Source organism: Prionailurus viverrinus, chromosome B3 (assembly GCF_022837055.1).
Source record: "Prionailurus viverrinus isolate Anna chromosome B3, UM_Priviv_1.0, whole genome shotgun sequence".
Taxonomy (NCBI): Eukaryota; Metazoa; Chordata; class Mammalia; order Carnivora; family Felidae; genus Prionailurus; species Prionailurus viverrinus.
The window spans coordinates 60,916,163-60,935,595 of record NC_062566.1 but is presented as its reverse complement, the minus strand read 5'-3'; the positions used below and the strand labels follow the sequence as shown (position 1 = coordinate 60,935,595).

Here is a 19,433-nt window from a genome sequence, read left to right as displayed (position 1 = left end):
GACAGTAATGAGAATGTCATTTGGGGATTATATCATTCTGTCTTTTTAAAAACTCAAAGATATTACACAAGTTGTTTAGTACAGCAACATTAGCAACATTAGAAACTAAGTTTTTTTGTTGCTGTTGTTATTGTTTTGTTTTGTTTTTATTACATTACCAGCAATCCTGTGGTAACTTTTCATAGTTAGAAGTTGTTGCTCCAAAACGTTGTTCTATTTTGGCCCATTCCTTTTCACCTTTCCTCAAATGGATCCTTTCACTTCCACTTCTCCATCCTTCCTGGTTTCCAAGACTCTAGTCAATGTTTATTACATTACAGCTAAAATAATCCTCAAGTCATTCCAACCACTGTGTTGATATTATTCATTGATTTCCTGTGAATTGTCCTCACCATTTCTCACATTTATTGTAATAATAATAAGTATTTATTGAAGGCTTACTATGGCCCACGTATCTTGAGTGGTCTTCCAGGTTCTTATTCCTCTCTGCTTCTCTGTTTTTATCACCTAAACTTCAATTCCTTATTTTGTAACCTACATTCTTCTCTTGTAACCAGTCTTCTCTTACATCACCCAGTGGTTTTCCTTTTAACCCCCAAGTGTATTTTTAAAATGTTGTTTTAAATTGAATCCTATTTTTCTGGGGCTTAGAGCCCTCCCAGGTAGCCATCTCAGACTTACTAGCCCCCTTTATTCAATCCTCTAGCATAGTTCTTCCTGTTTGCTTCTTTCCTACATAGTCTGGCAATTACTGGAATCATTCAGTAATTCATCTTGTTTGTCTTGTTTCTCCAAGAAGAATTTAAATTTAAATTATATTTCCTCAAAAAGAGTCTATTGGTTTATATTCTTCTCATTTGTTCTGTAATGTGGTCAATGACAAAAACATGCGACAAATACTTAACAAAATGGAAAAACAAATGTCTTTATGATTAATACGTTGAATTTGCAAGTGAGGGCTATTCTACATACAAGAAAATAGATTATGGATATTAGAAATGGGTGTGATATAAATGCATTCATTTTAACACATCTTACTTCTTATTAACATATTTAAGTGTGGGTTGTTCTGAACGCTTCAATATTGTAAGGCATCTGGAGAAGAAGGGATCTATAAAAACCCTTTAAAAGGTAGATCAATAGAAGATGCGGTACTTAAATGTTTAAATTCTACAATAGTTACCAATCTCTTTAGACTTTCTCATCAATAAAATATGCAGATTTACATGAATACGTTATTTGGAAATTAACAGTAATAAGATACTGCAGAACTATGAGCTCATGGAGGTTATAAACCGGTTATTTTTCATCACTTATAGATGTGGCTCACATAATTATCCTTCCCCACGTTGCACCTTATGTATTCTCATATATTAGAAGGCTTCCCAACAATCTTCCTGTTTCCTTCTCATTATGTAGAGTTGCTTTTCTGTGTTGCTGAAAATGGAGTTGAAAAGAGGACAAGCATTGTCAGCTGGTGATGTTAATTGCCTCCCACAGCCGGAAAAATGAGGCAGAGATGGGTGCTCAGCATATGCGTAATGCTAAACCCCTCCTCCTTCATCCAAATGGATTACAGAATTCCTGCTAATGGTCAACACCCCAACTTGGAAAACCATATGAGTCAAAACACATCTATTGCTTGTTATCTAGTGAAAGGGGCACTTTGAGAGCAGAACCAAAAATAAAGGATGTTGAACTAGTTGTGTTCTTTAATTTCTTGCATAACTGAGACAACTGGTTTCTTTTGTTGTGGCACAAAGGGAAGCCCAGATTTCACAGTAGCTTTTCTTAGGATGGGTCCCTCTGCTATGAGAGTGGAGAACCGTGTGAGCCCCAGGTCAGCTTTTGTCAGGTGGCTTTCTACTGTGGCCAGAGTAACACTACTGTAGCTCATCGGGTAGCTCATCTGGAGGCAGAGGCAAGAGATTCCAAGTCAGTGTAATCTGCCTTGGACCAGGAATTGTAGTATTGATATGATATCAGGGGAGGACTAGATGTAATAAAGGCTGATTGATTGACACTTTGTCCTTATGCCACATCATAATTCATGTAAGTTTAGTTAGTTCTGATGGGTACCTAAGCATAATCATTTAAAACTCCACTCTCTGATATGGTAACTACTAGCCAGCTGTGCTACTACTGAGCCGTTGAAATGTAGCAAGTTTAAAATGAAATGTGCTGGGGCAGCCCGGTGGCTCAGTTGGTTAAGCGTATGACTTCAGCTGAGGTCATGAACTCATGGTTTGTGAGATGGAGCCCTGTGACGGGCTCTGTGCTGACAGCTCGGAGCCTGGAGCCTGCTTCAGATTCTGTGTTTCCCTCTCTCTCTTCCCATCCCCCATCGTGCTCTGTCTCTCAAAAATAAATAAACATTCAAAAATATATAAATAAAATGAGATGTGCTATAAGCAATGACTTAGTTCAAAGAATGGATGTGATATAATTTTTAATAATGAATGAGTGTTGAAATAATATTTTAGATATACTGAAGTAAATAACAGGTATCAGAATTAAATATTCACCTGTTTCTTTTTTGCACTTTTAAAGTGTGGCTACTAGAAAATTGAAAGTAATATATGTAGTTCACATTTTATTTAATGGGCAATGCTGGTTTGGAGATTTCTAGTAAGGCAGACCTGGCTTTCACTCCTGGCTTTGATCCACTGAAGTTACTTGATTTCTCTAAGCCATAGATTCCTTCTTGCATAATAATAGTACTTAGCAGGGGTGCCTGGGTGGCTCAATTGGGTGAGTGTCTGACTTGGGCTCAGCTCATGATCTTATGGTTTTTGGGTGCAAGCCCCATGTTGGGCTCGCTGCTGACAGCACAGAGCTCCCTTCAGATCCTCTGTCCCCTCTCTCTCTGCCCCCCCCCACTCAAGCTCAGGCTCTCTCTCAAAAAATAAATAAATTAAAAAAAATAATAATCACCATACTGTTTTTGTGAAGATTAATTGAGATAATGTTAGTAAGGCACTTGGCAAATTAACTGGTACAACATAAATAATTAATAAAGGTTTAAATAAGAGCCTAAGGCTAATATTCCAGAAATCTAGATTCTCTTTTGATCACTAACCATTCATGTGTCATTGAAGGAGTCACTTATCTCTCTGGCTCTCAATTTACTTATGTATAGAATTATAGGTTTCTATAAAATACTTTAAATTGATTCATTCAGAATATTTTGTCTCTCACAGTTCCAAGAACTAAGTTTATCTGTGTGTTGGCTAAGATGTGTGTTGCTTAAAGGAAGACCAAACAATGAACAAGATATTGTAGTAGAATTCCAGTTCTGTCTGCTCAGTTTGCTCAGTTCCCCTTTCTGGAGACTTTTTCTCTGCCATGCCCTTATAGTCAGAGCATCATGTTGATATGACAGGTCTGTCCCCTGGTCACAGTTGATTGGTAGAGGAGTGGGCACCTGTCTTTCCTGGGAACTGTATTTGAGACAAGGGAATTCTAAATTGATGTGGCTTATTCTTGAGTGGAAGTGATGTTAACTGGAGAGTTATCAGTAATGTCCATTTCTAATTCTGTGAACTGGGAAATAGAGTTAGTCTGTGGTATCAGCAAAGAATGAAGCAGATGCACAGAGAAGCAGAAACAAGAGGTAAAAAAAAAACAACAGGACCTCTTGGTTCCTTGTGATGTTCCAGTCCTGCACTCAACCCATTCCTGAAAATGGGCTGCATCCATTCCTTATATAGTGGGAGCTATGCCCAGGCACTTAAAACAAAACAAAACAAAACAAAACAAAACAAAACAAAAGTCTCTTTGCTGATGTTATTTCAAATAAATTCCTTTATTGACAACCTAAAAAGTTTTAACTCACTTGGACGTGGTCCTTATTATCTAAGCTCATGGTCTAATGGGGGAAACAGGCTCACAAACCAGTCACTTAATACACTGCAAGATGTTATGAGAGACCACAGTGAGAAAACAAGATGACTGGTGGACCTGGGGAAGGGGTCACACCAAAAGTAGTATTTTAGGTGAGTCTTAGGAGAATGAAGGGGCTTTTCGAGAAGCAGAAGGAAGGGAGGACATTTCCAGGCAAAAGCAAATATAGAAACAGAGTATGAAAAAGAGTGTTCCATTGAGGAGATAACAAGGAGATTGATTACTGGATAAAAGGATCTATTGGGATCTTTCAGGATCTCAATTTACTTTTAATTCTAAGAATTCCTTAGGAATATATAGGACAAAAAGGTAGGGGGACAAACAGTGACCTTGGAGTAAGGACACTTGGCACTTGTCCCAGCCCTGACATGGATTAACTGTATCGCTTTGGGTAATTTGTATCACATCTTTAGGAACGGTTTTCCTCATTTAGAAAATGAAAAGATGGATACATTATCTCAGTGGTCCCTTTTAGCTCAAAATTCTGTGATGCTGTAAAAAATCAAATACAAAACTTTGTCACTGCTGACACTACTGGATTTGACTGGGGCAGTGATTTAATTTAGATATGTTTCCTTTCCTGTCAAAACAGTGAGATACGATATATGCCACATCAAAGAAGTCTTGGCCCAAAGACTTATTTCATAAACTAGGGAATTATGAAAGTGAATTTCAATAACTAGCCTCATCCCTGAGCCTAACATAGTTTTCACACTTTACTTTGTCCACCTGTGCAATGGGCTCAAAGACATTTATCATATATCTGGGTATTACCAGGACAATGAATGGTTGAGTTCCTTGGAAGAAAAAAAATGACTCCTATTTGACTATGAAAAACAAACAGTATTTCCCATGAGGATGTCTCCAAGAATGCTTTTATAAAAATTATAGTTATTTAAAACTACGATACAAGATGGTAATAGGAATGGCAGACATGCAAAAAATCACATGCTTCCAAGTACAGTGTATTTCTTTCGTGTGTATCCTTTATATTCCCTTCTACTTGTCTGTGGATATCACTAAAGGGAATTCTTATTCTTTTTTTGACTACACACCTGGATAGTCTTTTGACAGCTTAGTCTTTGAGGCTTCCTCTGTTTATAGCCAAGGACAAATACTCCATGGGAACAAGCAATACACATGCTCTTTGCTGGACACAATTATTATCAGGCATGAGTGTAATTGCTATGTGGACTGGGTTCCTAGCCAAGAGAATGGGGATTACAGGCATAGGTGAGGTTGAATAATAATTACAATCACGACCATGAGTAGGAGGAAGAGTAGAAAAGGGAAGCAGCACATATCTGTGACTATTATATGTCTAGCTCTATGTTTACTACGTTCTTGTGAGATCTCTCAAAATATATAGATGCTGAAGTATGGGTTTCACTGTTGGTAAAGTACTATGTTTCTTGATTATCATAACCAAGAAATCAACTAGAATCCGATGGTTTATGGTGAAATTTCCTGGTACACAAATCCTATTCTTATCAGCAGTGTCCCCAAGTTGTAAGGTGATGTGTCCATGTACATTGTTTCATCTTCTGATAACTGAAACGTTAAGTGTGCCATAATGTCCTGTCCCCACGATGCCAGGTGTGAAAGCTTCCCAGTGTGTGGGAAAGCTTCCCAGCCCGTCATACTTTAAGCTTTTTCAAAGTGTATTTTCATGTTATTACGTATTACAATTTATTATTTTTATCAGAGTGAATCTTACCAGACAAATCTTTTGGTTAGTGTTCATAGTAGAGATGATCTATAAGTATAACTAGCTTTGATAATATGGACAAAAACTAGGAAAGCATTTGAGAATTTAAGAGACTAAATTTAGAGACCAAATACATACAAGTATGACTAACTGGTAAGTAGCATACTTCACAAATGTGGTTTTTACCAGGGTTATCAAAGTATGGAAAGATACAAAATCTGAAGCAAAGTTTAGATAAACAGTGGGCAATATTCAAAGAAGAGAAACACTTCTAGAAGTGTTAGAAGCAAAATACAAGGCCTGATTGAAGAAAACAATTGTTACGCTTCCATTTGTGTTATGATGTGATCTGTAGATAACAAATACTCTTAGCCACCTGTGTGTGGTTGATACAAACAGCACTTTAAAAATATGTATGAAAGATTTAGATATTTGTTTTAGATGGCTTTAGTTGGTTTTAGTTTCCTAAAGGTGAACTACTGATGTTATAAGTTTGGAAAGGTTTCTGGGAAGACATTAAAAGTTGACAGTCCTTCAATTGGTAAGGAAGGAAATCTATACTGTTCCAGATAATGCACTGTACATTTTCAATATATATTAGTTTGTTAAGTTCAGATTGGTTAAGTTGCCAAACATTTACCCAGTCAGTAAGCAACAGAATCAAAATTCTGAATCCATGTCCAGCTGACTTTCCTTATATTTGGGAGGGGAAGGCAATTCTTATTGAAGGACTTCTAAAATCAGTAGCCATAGTTCTTCTACTATATCATAATGAATTTTTAAAATATGCCTTTTAAGGTTGCTGATATATATGTTTATGAATTTCTAATTACTCTCCTGTCTCCCACCATTCCTAATACTCCACCCAAAACTATCAGGGTTCTCAAAGCATGGGATAGGAGCCAATCAACGTTCATTATCCACTTCATGCAGCCAATGGCACACAGAAAAAACAAAGTGTAGACAGTAGAACTAGGACAGCAAGTAAGCTTACTGTAAGGAGAAACTGCTTTAAAAGAAACCCGAAGGAACTTTAACAATCTGTTGCCACTGGAGATAAAATATTCTCTTTGCTGAAAAGAAATTGTCAGGAAAACAAGAGAAGGGACTCTTGTATTGGTAGAAGTTTGGCTTAATGGCATCTAACACATTTGCCAACTCAGTGAATTAGGGAAAAAGATTAATCACTATGAAAGATTATAAAAGCACAACACTTTACAATTTTGAGCCTCCTCATCCACCATTTTCCCTACTGGTCACCCTACTGCCCATCCAAAGTCATAAGGGAACAACTGCTGAGTAGCACTGAACTTAAGACATGAGAGGTCTGCAGACCACAGGGTACTACTGATTTTTTTTGAATATCACAAACAATATCCAAGTATCACAAACTTTATTCACAATAATTATGATGCCTCAGGCATTGATATAAATGCTGGGTGAAACAAAAATGAGCCTTCAAGTGTTCATGATCTAGTAAGGAAGACAGACATGAATAACCAATGGAAAGAAAGCATGTTTTTACAGGGCTCAAGTGGAGAAGGCAGTAAAATCTTAATTCTCAGACTATATCTACAAAACTTCTTAATTCCAGGAATGCCAGGAGCACTAAGCCTCCGTTTTTTTCTCTGTGCAATGCTCATGGTGATGATGACTTTTTTTTTTTGCCAAATTACTGTGTTGTAAAATACAACCATATTATTTAATGTAGTACTTTCTGTAGTCTTTATCAAGAGTAAAGAATTTGGTCTCAGGTGAAAAAAATGGAAGAGAAGGAAACTATCAAACAAAGTTTTAGAAATAATCATTCAAATACTTCCTAAATAGTTTTTCAATATTCAATTTAAAATGTAAAGTCCTTATTGATAATTTTAGAACTACAAGTATATTCGTTAAACCCCTTTGTTGCACAGATGATAGAGACCCAGAAAAATCAAGAGAATTGCTAAAGGCTACCCAGCTAATGAGTGGCTGAGCCAGGCTTGGTTGGATTCAGACCTGAGGCTTGTCGCAGTGTCCAGATGTCTGATTTCCTGTCTCAGGGTACTAGGATTGACTTGCTTTGCCAGATTCAAAATGGAAAAATGAGTAAGGCAACAAATGTTTACATCGGTATTTTTGTGTTCTCTTAGTTTCTTTTTAAATTTCATTTTTTTCATGCAACACATTGACAGCTGAGTAAAGTGTGATGCATCTAGAAAATAATCACTAAGTGTTACTATATATAAGCACATCTCTATAGAATTTTGTTAGTGAATGTGTGATCAGCTACCAGTTGTTAGCAAAATAAGGAAAAAATATTAACTGAATCCTATATTATATAATATCTTTGAGGTTATCCAGATTTATTTCTGTCACTATAAATATATTCATATAGGTTATCATGTATTCTTAAATTGGATTTCCTTAGTCTTTGCAGGTGGAGGTCAATATAGGAGTAAATTTAAATCTAAATCATGACATTTCTAGACAATATAACATAATGAATCATATACTGAATAAATATACATATAATATTCCTACCTTCATCTCTTATTTTGATTGGTTTGTTCTTGATCATACCTGAATGAATTTACTGGTTCCCCAAACCCAAGTAGAAAATTTCTTATTCTGGGTCCATCTTCCTCGAGCAGCTGTGGTAAACCTTTCTCCTGATGCAGAAAACACACATAAGACAACATTAATATTAGTGACGCACTCCCAATAAGCAAATTCCCCAAAGGTTAGGTGAAACTCTACCACTGTTTTCTCATGTTCAAGAAAGCATTATCTTCATGAAAGTTATATTTTTTAAACATTTCTTTTTTATTATTATTATTATTTTTTTTTCAACGTTTATTTATTTTTGGGACAGAGAGAGACAGAGCATGAATGGGGGAGGGGCAGAGAGAGAGGGAGACACAGAATCGGAAACAGGCTCCAGGCTCTGAGCCATCAGCCCAGAGCCTGACGCGGGGCTCGAACTCCCGGACCGCGAGATCGTGACCTGGCTGAAGTCGGACGCTTAACCGACTGCGCCACCCAGCTGCCCCTAAACATTTCTTTTTTAAGTTTATTTATTATTGAGAGACAGAGAGAGCAAGAGAGAGAGTGTGTGCATGGGGGTGGGAGAGAGAGAGAATCCCAAGCAGGCTCTGCACTGTCAGCATGGAGCCTGATGGTGGGGCTCAAACTCTTGAACTATGAGATCATGACGGGAGCCAAAGTCAGACGCTTAACTGACTGAGCCACCCAGGTGCCCTAAGGTTGTATTTTTAAGTGGGAAATTAAACTCTATTATCTATCTATCATCTATCAATCAATCAATCAATCATCATCTATCGTTAAATTCAGAACAAATGGAGAGCAGGCTTGAATATTCCCTGAATAGACAAAACCGGTTTAATCATACAAACCTTAATCTAGCTTATTTTTCAAGGCCAGCTTGACCTGTGTCATTTCTTGCTTATGCCTCTGAAAATCATACACAAAACTTAAATTTTCCAAGGTTGATATGAGATAACCACTGATAAATTCCCTATCATTTAAGGAAACTCTGATATAATAACCAATCACTGTAAAGAATAAACAGTCATTGCTTCCTTGCCATACAAGTGGCTTTGTGACAATGTTGTAGGATTTTTTTTACCCTAATATCCAGGGTTCTTTTTCTTGTTACTTGGAAGAATGAAGAGGTGGACACAAATTAAAATGAGCAGCAGGCAAAGTTTATTAGAGTATAAGGTTAGAAAGTAAGAATAGTATGAAAGCTCTCTTTACAAAGAGGGGCCATTCAAAAGTGAATACCCACGACTATAGGCAAATGCCCTTGTTTTATAAGGTTCTGGCCAGCACGCCTTTCCTTCCCCCTTGTTCCTTCTTAGGTTCTACACTTACTGGCTGGATAACTCTAGGTGCTAGGTCATCATACTTGATTGGCTTGACTCCACTGTGTGAGAAGTCAGACTGGTCATACATATGACATAATTTTTATGGTTTACTTTTTTTAGTTAGGTATTTTAATTGTCAAATTCCTGAGGGGCTCCTGAGAGGGAGTAGGTGGTATCTGTTACATTCTTAAGAGGAACCTTACCCCCAAGGGGGTTTGCTGTAGTCAACACTCCCAGCATTGTTCCAAAATATGTGTTTTTCCCCACCCAGAGACCTCAGGTCCTAACCTTTCCCTCTTTGCCTGTTTTATCCTACTTTTTCCCTACCATAACAATATACTCCTGAATATCATTGTATATTTTGGTTTGAGTGCTCTGTTTTGCAAACCATCATTTTGGTGTGTAAATGATTAATTTTTACTAATCACTACTTCAGTAATTCATTGGTTTTACATCTGCTATTTGCAAGCTTCTATCATCTTCTTTCTTCTTTCTTTCTTTCTTTCTTTCTTTCTTTCTTTCTTTCTTTCTTTCTTTCTTTATCTAAACATCCATTCATCCATCCATCCATCCATCCATCCATCCACTCACCCATCCATCTCTCTCTATCATTTTCAAACATTAGCATATGAGCTACTCTCAGTAACTTGCTTCAGAAGTGATTAACTACCTCAAGCTATCAAGACAACATTGTTTGGGATTACTTCATTTTTTTAAAATATAATTTATTGTCAAATTGGTTTTCATACAACATGCAGTGCTCATCCTGGGATTACTTCAATCTCAGGGGGAGGGAATACAGATATACATGAAGTGCAATGGATTAGCCACTGAAGTGACCATGTGACCTTCTGATGGCCAGCTCTACCAAGAACATTTGTATTATCTGGCATTTCCTGGACTAGAGATCTGGACAGAGGTCTGGACAGACCATGTGAAGATATTTGACAAACCATCATTTTTTTGGCCTGTATTTTAAAATCTATATGTATGCATTAATATTCAAAACTTTTTAGGGTCACATTTCTATGAATTAATCTAGTGTGTATGTGTGTGTGCGTGTCTGTGGTGGGAGTAATGACAAATATCATCACTTCATTTATTTTCTGGTTGATTCAAAGAGTCTTTAGTCCCTGGGCATGCTGCAGATCACACTAAAGCACACCTGTATACAATTAGGGGGACCACCTATGTCATTAGCTAGACTTGGTAGAGGTCCAACTTGGCCACCTCCCAGCAGCGTTAACTTATTATCTACTTCCTTATTAGGAAAATGAGGACGAGTATTATGAGGACTGAAAGAAATGATGTGTTTGAAGTACTCCCCAAATTCCTGGCACACAGTATGCACTTTATAACAATAGTAACAACAACAAATTATGTTCTATTAACTCATACCAGGATGCAGTCATCAAGGCTACCAAACAATGATTTTAGATTTTTCCCTATTTTCTTCTCCACAAAAAGTGAGAAGTTCAAAGTGCAGGGTGCCACAGGCAAGTGTTGCTGTCTCCTGCCTGACTGAAGAGACTGTCGCGTAAATTCCAAAAGAAATTTCAAGGGATGTTCTTCTAAAAGCAAACTAGCTTCTGTGGGCCCCATGTGAGGAAGTCATGGACACACAAAATTCCCCTTTCTATAATACTGCTTTGCTATATTGATTGCTTTTACTAGCTTAAGCTTTTTGAGTCTGTTACTCTTTCATAAATGTTGTTAGTGTTTGGTGTACTAGATGTTAAATGGATAGTACAGTATATTGATTCTGAATCTAATTTTGGTTTCCAGGGTATTGAGGATAACTGAATCTGGCATTTAGAGCATTCCGATGCTGCATGAGAATTTTCAAAAATATTTTTGTCTGGAAAAAAAGACATTATAAGCACATTTAAATAGTGCCTAGTAAAATTAAGTCTATGCAATTTTTTTGTTATTGGAGATATCATTAGGCAGCATTGAAGAATTAAATTTATTCCGATAATCATTACAATGATGAAAAAATTCCTTGCTTCAATAATTGATTTATGCTTCATTTAAATGGACAGAGTAGTTCCAATATAATTTCTTATTAACTCTAATGACGAATTTTAAAGTAGCATGACTCTGAAATAAAGATGAAAATTCTCCATACAACTTATTGCATTTAAATGGATTTAATATTTAATATTTAAAAAATCATTTGATGTAAATAGCCATCATGAATCACTGCAAATATACTAAGATGTAATTAAATGCTTTCTTCTTTTTAAATGCATCTACTTGTTTCATTATAAATTATTTTTGTTCTCTTTCTTCTTTTAAGCTGCGGCATTACTTTCGAAATTATTCTTAATTATGAAATCACATCAATGCTAAAATTTAGCACATTTCTAAAAATATGTCCTCTTAGGCAAATTCAAAATAATTGAATTATTGCTTAACATTTGCCTTTATCCTGAAATTGTTTAAACCATGTTAGTAAACACTCAAATTTCTAAGACAGAAATCTGCTTTTTCCTCTTCAGAGCGGGGCAAGATCCTGTGCTTACAAAGCTTTCAGTGGATAAATTGTGCACACAGAGAAACTACTCTGTGACCTTGCTCTGTACTTGAAACTTTCCAGTGTGACAGTATATGTCATCAACTGGAAGTACAGACAAGATTAATATAGTTCCTATTGGCTACATCCAGAAATCAGGCCCTTAGGAGCTCAGTGGTTGGAGCAGCTTCCTAGCAGTTCTAGGGTCTGTTCTGAAATACCGTGGAATTAGGAGGTCATGTAGAATTATTTCAGGTGTGGTCCCCATCAGAAGTGTGGGTAGTGTGGGCCGTTAGCAGATTCCCTTTGGCCCTTAAGAATGTGACCAATCACACACACACACACCACAAACACCAACTAATCAGAATAAATTAGAATCGTGAGGCATTATCTAATCCATAATCCATAAAAAAATAAATGTATTTTGAATATGCTATAAGGTGTCAGCGGAGAAGCATACCTGCCTGATTTCACCCTGAAGCATCGAGGACTAGGTAAAGTCCTGAAAAAGGAGCCAAAAGACCTAGTTTAAGTTCAGTAACTTGAGAGGGAGTCACCTTTTCTTCCGTTTTCTTATCTGTTACAAAAGAGTGATCATAGGATGGCCATATAACCTAACGCGGGTTAAAATTAGGATGGTTATATTTTTTTAATCATGTAAACCAGGACACTTTGAGACTGAAGGAGGGACATACTGATAAATATACTGAGATAATATGCAGGACTATCTTGACAAACAGAGGATACATTCATTCTAGGTACAGAAATTTTAAAACTAGAAAGCACTGTTCAACTATATGATATGATAATATAATGGTAGTGGTGATGGGATCTGAAGTCCACCTTCCAAACCCAATTTGACAAGTATACTAAGCTTTTCTGTGACATCATGGGAGGGAAATTCATTGAAGTTTACAATGGTTTACAAAGGAATATATGTATTCACCAAGTAGGTATTTGGAAGTAGGTATTTCTGAAAAAGAATTTCTTGACCAAACTTTTAAGAAATTTATGTCTCAAAGTCGTATGGAATAGTTTTTGTTTTAAAGATTGATCTATACTATTTCTAAAGTAATAACAAACAAAGTTCCTTTCTCAATTTTTCCTTTCTTTAAACCAGCCTTTGAAATCAGAAATGATGGATGAGGGTATCTTTGTATTTTCCCAGTTTAATAGAGCTCATAGAAAAAAAAGTTTGTATGCTATTTTTCAAGGTTATTATCATAGTTATTATTAATTTTGGCCAAGAAAATGAATCTATTGAGTTGAATAATCTTGATGTTTACTTAGAGAAAATAATTTTTCATTACCAAACTATCTTTCTTCTGTGTCTCTGTTGTGCTTGGAGAAGAGAGAATAAAGAGGATAAAAATGCTATATTTTTGCAATTGTTCGATATACTTCCAAAAAGAAAATTTTTAATATAATTCGAGAAATGGAAAGTATTATTTACTGCAGTTTGTAGTATTTAATCAACATTGTGCAATGTGAAAAATTCAGATCAGCTACAGTGAAGTTGGCTTTTTATTTTTCAACAAAGCTACTATAAAAGAAGATTTTTATTCTTTTGCGACATTATAGTATTAAATTAAAATGTCAGAATCAGTGGTACCAGGAAATTTTACTGGATAACTTGTTATAGGACCTATACTCCTAAGAATCCATAGGTGGCCTAAGTTTAGCATTATCTATTTGACATAAGGAACATACTAGTTTCTTATCACATAGTGCAGGATGATGTCAATAGGAAAATTGCCTTAGCGTATACTGAGTAAAGACTAGCAAGAATAAATTACATTACCAAATACAAGAGAGATGACATTCATCTTCTTGATTCTAAACCACAAATTTAATAACAGTTTTGGCATTGCAAATTCCTTTTTACTATAAAAATTAAAAATCATTTAAAGTAATATACAAAAGAAAGACTAAGTTTATTTAAAAAAATTTTTTTTAACATTTAATCATTTTTGAGAGACAGAGTATGAGATGCAGAGGGGCAGAGAGGGAGACACAGAATCTGAAGCAGGCTCCAGGTTCTGAGCTCTCAGCACAGAGGTGGATGTAAGGCTTGAACTCAGAACCACAAGATCATGACCTGAGCTGAAGTCAGATGTTTAACCCACTAAGCCACCCAGGTGCCCCTAGAAAGACTAAGTTTAGAATTCAAGAAACTCTTTTTGTTAACTTCTAGGACTCAGTTTTTCTTTTGAAAAAGCCATATCTAAAAACATGGCTACAGCTATTAAGAGTTGTCACCTGAATTGTGTAAACACTGTTATTGGTCAATCTAGAAAAGGCACCATCATTGATATTTGAAATTGGATTAGAAATTCCACACTTTTAAAAAGGAGGTGGTTATAGTAAACCATATATTTTATAAGTAGGTACCATTTTGTAATTAGGGTACCCTGGGTAACTAAAAAAAATGGCTTATACTTTTTGAAACTTGTTCTCTAAAATAAATCACATACCATATATATTAGAACTTATCATCTCATGTTGTTTTTGAAAAAAGAATAAAGCATCTGCATTTTAAAGTATGTTTAAGTTATAAAGGATAGAGGATACAGGCATAATTTTGTGACTTCAGTAACCCTTGAAGATTTTGTTTACATTCAGAAGAGTCATAAAAAAAGGTGGATTTTACAATTTTTTTCCTAACTACAGCTTCGTTTTGCCATCCATTCATATACACAGTGATACATATCTTATAATTTTTTCACATAACTATAAATTTTGATACAGAAACACAGCACATATTTAGAATAGGTTTTATTCACAGATTGTATTTTTCATATTTTTCTGCGCTTAATTTTTTTCTGTTCTTAATTTTAAAAGCAGAAAGGTTCAACATCTCATAGTTGGAATACTAATAACACTAAGATAATATTAAATTTGCTTTCTATAGGTAGCCCTTTATTTAAAAAAAATATGTGAAAGTTGTGAGGAAAAATGTAAATTGTTGGACAGCAGTGAATACAGATTCACAGCCTTCTCCACAAACCATTACATACCAGCTAGCATTTATTGAGTACTTACCAATTCCTGGCACTCTGTTCACTGTTTTCTCAGTAAGGATCCAGTTGTTTCTTGCCCAACTTTATAAGGTTGATCCAACTATTATTCTTTTTTAAATTTCTTTTAACATTTATTCATTCTTGAGAGACAGAGAGAGACAGTGCAAGCTGGGGAGGGGGCAGAGAGAGGGAGAGACAGAATCCTAAGCAGGCTCCAGGCTCTGAGCTGTCGGCACAGAGCCTGACTCAGGGCTTGAACTCACAAACCGTGAGACCAAAGTTGGATGCTTAACGAAGTGAGCCACCCAGGCACCCCCGACTATTATTCTTTAACAGATTTAGACATTAAGACTCAGAGAGGTTAAATAACTTGCTCAAGCCCCACATGCATTAAATGTTGGAGCTTGTACTAATTCTAATGCCTGAGCATTTGACTACAGTAGAAGCCATCTTATGAAACCGAATTAGGGCCAGGAAGCAATTAATTAAAAGAAAACATTTTAGGAGAAGAATCATACATAGAAAGTTACAGACATATATGCATAAGTTCCTCTAACCCATACTGTATTGTTCACATTTTTGAGCTTCAGTACCTTTAAGTGGTACAAAAACACTTGTAAAAGAAATATAAATAAATTTCTATTCTAGACTTTTACAAATTCTGTTTCTAATGTTTTATAGTTGTCTCATCTACACTTAAATGCACAGCAATTACCTTTTGTAAAAACCAATTCATCTTTATCCAGTTTAACACATTCATTGTTTTGATTTTGAGAATGACTTTCTTTACATAGTTGTATTTAATTATTTCATGTATTTATTTAGTTATGAAACTACAATAACCACTATGGCTTAAATAGGATTAGAGATGAAAATAATATGCCTTAGGAATTATACAACTCAACTGGCATTCAACACATGGACATTAGTTTGTATGTTTTTAAAAAATAATGAAGACTCTCCATTTTCTTTCTGGCTGCAGTTGGGCTGTGCAAGCCCTTGTTCTTTATGTAGTATTCTTAGAATACCTCTGAATGAAAGAAGTTGTATAAATGCAAAGTAGGAAAAAGGCAATCTCAAGATTACAAGCTGCCCCAGTGTGATAATACATAATCTAAGTATTGTGATTATGAATAACATGTGCTCTTTAAAATGTATGTATATATAACTGTATATATACATGTACATGTGTCTCTGTATATATATGTACTTTCATGCTTAGATTTTAAATATTTGGGGCAATTTTTATGTGCTTTTATACTTTCCTAAAAGTCTTCTATTCAAGCATTAAAAGCGTGTTGCAAAAGCATTAAGGGCTAAAAAACATAATCAAGTGAATTATGTTTCTTCATTCTAACCATGAAATTCTTGAACATAAAAATATTTAGCAGCCTAATACAGAGCAATCTTTGTCATATATTACATTAAAATGACGTGATAGTTAAAACACATTTTAACAAAGGTATATATTTTTGAATTGATAAAATAATTTGAAATATGTCAACTCAAAACACATAATGCTGATTACGTTAGTGAAATAAAACAAAGACACATTTATTTTAATAAGAGAATGCCAGGCCTGAAGTCACACCTTCCCGTGCATCTAACAGTATTCTCATTTTATCATATTTTAAAAATCCACACCTCATATTCTTCTGTTACCTTATATGGATGGTGCTAATGACACACGTAGTAAACCTTCTCTTAGCTTTGTAGTTGAATAGGATTTGTTTAATTTCAGCTGTCAAATAATGTGAAGAAAAAAAAACTGACACTGTGGTAACCCTAGGAGTTAAAATATGTTAGGATTATGAAAGTAAATGTTTCACAAACAGCAATAATTTATTGATCACATTCTCGGCCAGCATAAAATTAAAAGTGCAGAGTGTGCTGATTTGGGAAGCCTGATGACTACACTTTTTGAGTGCTTAAAACAAAACTTTAAAAAGTGTCTTTTTAAAGCAGGTGAAAGGAACTAAAGGGTTGGGAATGGTGCCTATTTTTCTGACTATATGTCAACAGGGATCATTGTCTATGATGTTTCACAAAATCCTTTTTCAGTGAATTATTTTTTACAATTATTTTTAAATTTTATTTATTTATTTTGAGAAGAGAGAGAAAGAATGTGTGAGAGAGCAGGGGAGGGGCAGAGAGAGAGGGAGAGAGAGAACCTCAAGAGAGAAAACCCACTATCAGCACAGAACTCTACTCAGGGCTCTGTCTCCTGAACCGTGAAATCAGGACCTGAAACAAAATAGAGTCTGATGCTTAACCAATGGAGCCACACAGGAGCCCCCTTTTTAGTGATTTAAATGACAACAGAAACCTCTATGTTTAATCATGAAAACAATAAAGGTGTGAATAAAGTAAAATACTCTCCCTTGCCCTTTCTTTTTAGTTCCAGTCCCTTGAATATACACTATAAATGATTTGCTGTGCTTATCAACTGATGAGTGTTCCAAGTTGTGTCCTCCATTGGAAACTACCTCACCCAAGTTTGCACCTCTTCCCAGGGTTTGGCTAATCATTGACTCATGTGAGGATACAAAATCCCCTCTGCCTCAATTTTGGACAACTCTGAAGGTTTCCTTGGAGCGCAAGGATTTTCTCATGAGTTTGATGAGGCCTCAAGGGCAAGTTCATTTTGGTCAGCTTGTCCCCCTGCCCACTGCTGCATCCCTCACTTCCTTAGGACTGGATCTTAGAAGGGTATCTACCAGGAGATCACCCCAGTGAACCTTCTGCTTGCAACATCTTGCTCAGAGAGCTCAAGCTAAAACAACATGAATGTTTATGTGAACTGGCATGTTAATAAATGCAGAGAAAAAGGTACCAAAAAAGATACAGAGCAAAACGTTTATACTACATAATCAAGGGTATATAGGAGCAGAAAAGTCTCTGGCAGAATGTGTGTACCAGACTGCAGATGATAGCAGCTACCTATAGGGCATGGATTTGGACCAAGGGGAGAGAGTTTCATTCCTTACTCTTTACATTTTGAAAAAGACTAAGAAAAAGTAATGATGGAGCTATAAGTGATTTTTCTATTCTATTTTTGGATTTTCTATGTTTTCCAAAATTTCCACAATGGACATGCATTAATTATATTTCATAACCAGAAGGCAAAATTTAAGGATCTCAAGAGTCTATCACTAAGTGGAATAGTTTTGAGGATCTCTTTAAAGTGTAGGTGCATTTTTTATGCCTGTAGATTGTTACAGACTTGTACAGTCCCCAAAAATGTTGCTCTGGAGCAAGGTGCAAGAGATCACCAACTTCTGCCTCAGTGTTGGTTTGCAGGAAAGGTCCTGGCAACAAGTATTTTTATATCTGAGTCAGGCTCTCCCATTAGGGCTTCCTACCTACATTTATGTTTGTAATATATCTAAAGTTTTTTCTTTAATGTTTATTTACTTCTGAGAGAGAGAGAGACAGAGAGTGAGTGGAGGAGGGACAGAGAAAGAGAGAGAGACCCAGAATCCGAAGCAGACTCAGAGCTGTCAGCACAGAGGCCAATGCAGGGCTTGAACCTACAAACCGTGAGATCATGACCTGAGCCGACATCAGACGCTTAACTGACTGAGCCACCCAGGGGCCCCTGTGATACATCTAAAGTTAATCCTGTTTATGGCTAGAGGTACAAATCTACCTTCACCTTCTTTTCTCAGCTTAAGTTTATTGAGGTACAATTTGCATTCAATAAAATTTACAGTATGATGAGTTTGACAAATGTACGCTGTGTCATAACTACCACCAAAATAAAAACAGAATATTTAGCTCATCTCAGAAAGTTCCCTCATGATCTTTGTGGTTAATTCCCTCCTTTATAATCCCAGCCCTGGATGACAACTGATCTGATACAGTTTTACCTTCTACAGAAGTCATTCAAATAGGATATTACCTTGCCTTTTGAGTCACCTTTTGAGTCTGGCTTCCTTCACTTAGTGTAATTCTTTTGAGATTAGTCCATATTGTTTTGTGTATATCAATAATTTGTTCTTTTAAATTGCCCAGTAGTTTTCCGTTGTACAGATGTGTCTGATTTGTTTCTCATTCACCAGTTGAAGGACATAGCGTAGTTTCCAGTTTGGGGCAATTATGGAAAAAAAAAACTATTGTAACAAATATTTGCATACAGAACTTTGTGTGGAAATATGTTTTCATTCTCTTAGGTGAATACCAGGAGTAAGAGCACAATTTCTTTTAATGAATAGTCAGGTATCACAATCCCATTTTTTAGATAATCCATTTTTTCACTATTAATTGGAATGTTGTCTTAATCAAATATTAGTTCCCCCCTTACTATTTTTTTCTAATATTTTCTTAACAAATCTTATACATTTTTTCTTCCATTTGAACTTTTGTACAATTTAATTATGTTCCAAAAAACAAACCAACAAATACACCCTGTTGTAATT

At 35.7% G+C, this 19,433-nt stretch overlaps 1 long non-coding RNA gene across 1 annotated transcript in view; it reads right to left on the bottom strand.

Moving 5' to 3' along the window:
- The window catches only part of LOC125167496 (uncharacterized), a 421,392-nt gene that overhangs the window by 187,430 nt on the left and 214,529 nt on the right, over positions 1-19,433 (bottom strand). The window contains exon 4 of the long non-coding RNA XR_007152801.1: positions 8,174-8,262. This is a non-coding gene — a long non-coding RNA (uncharacterized LOC125167496). The remainder of the gene's footprint in view (positions 1-8,173; positions 8,263-19,433) is intronic.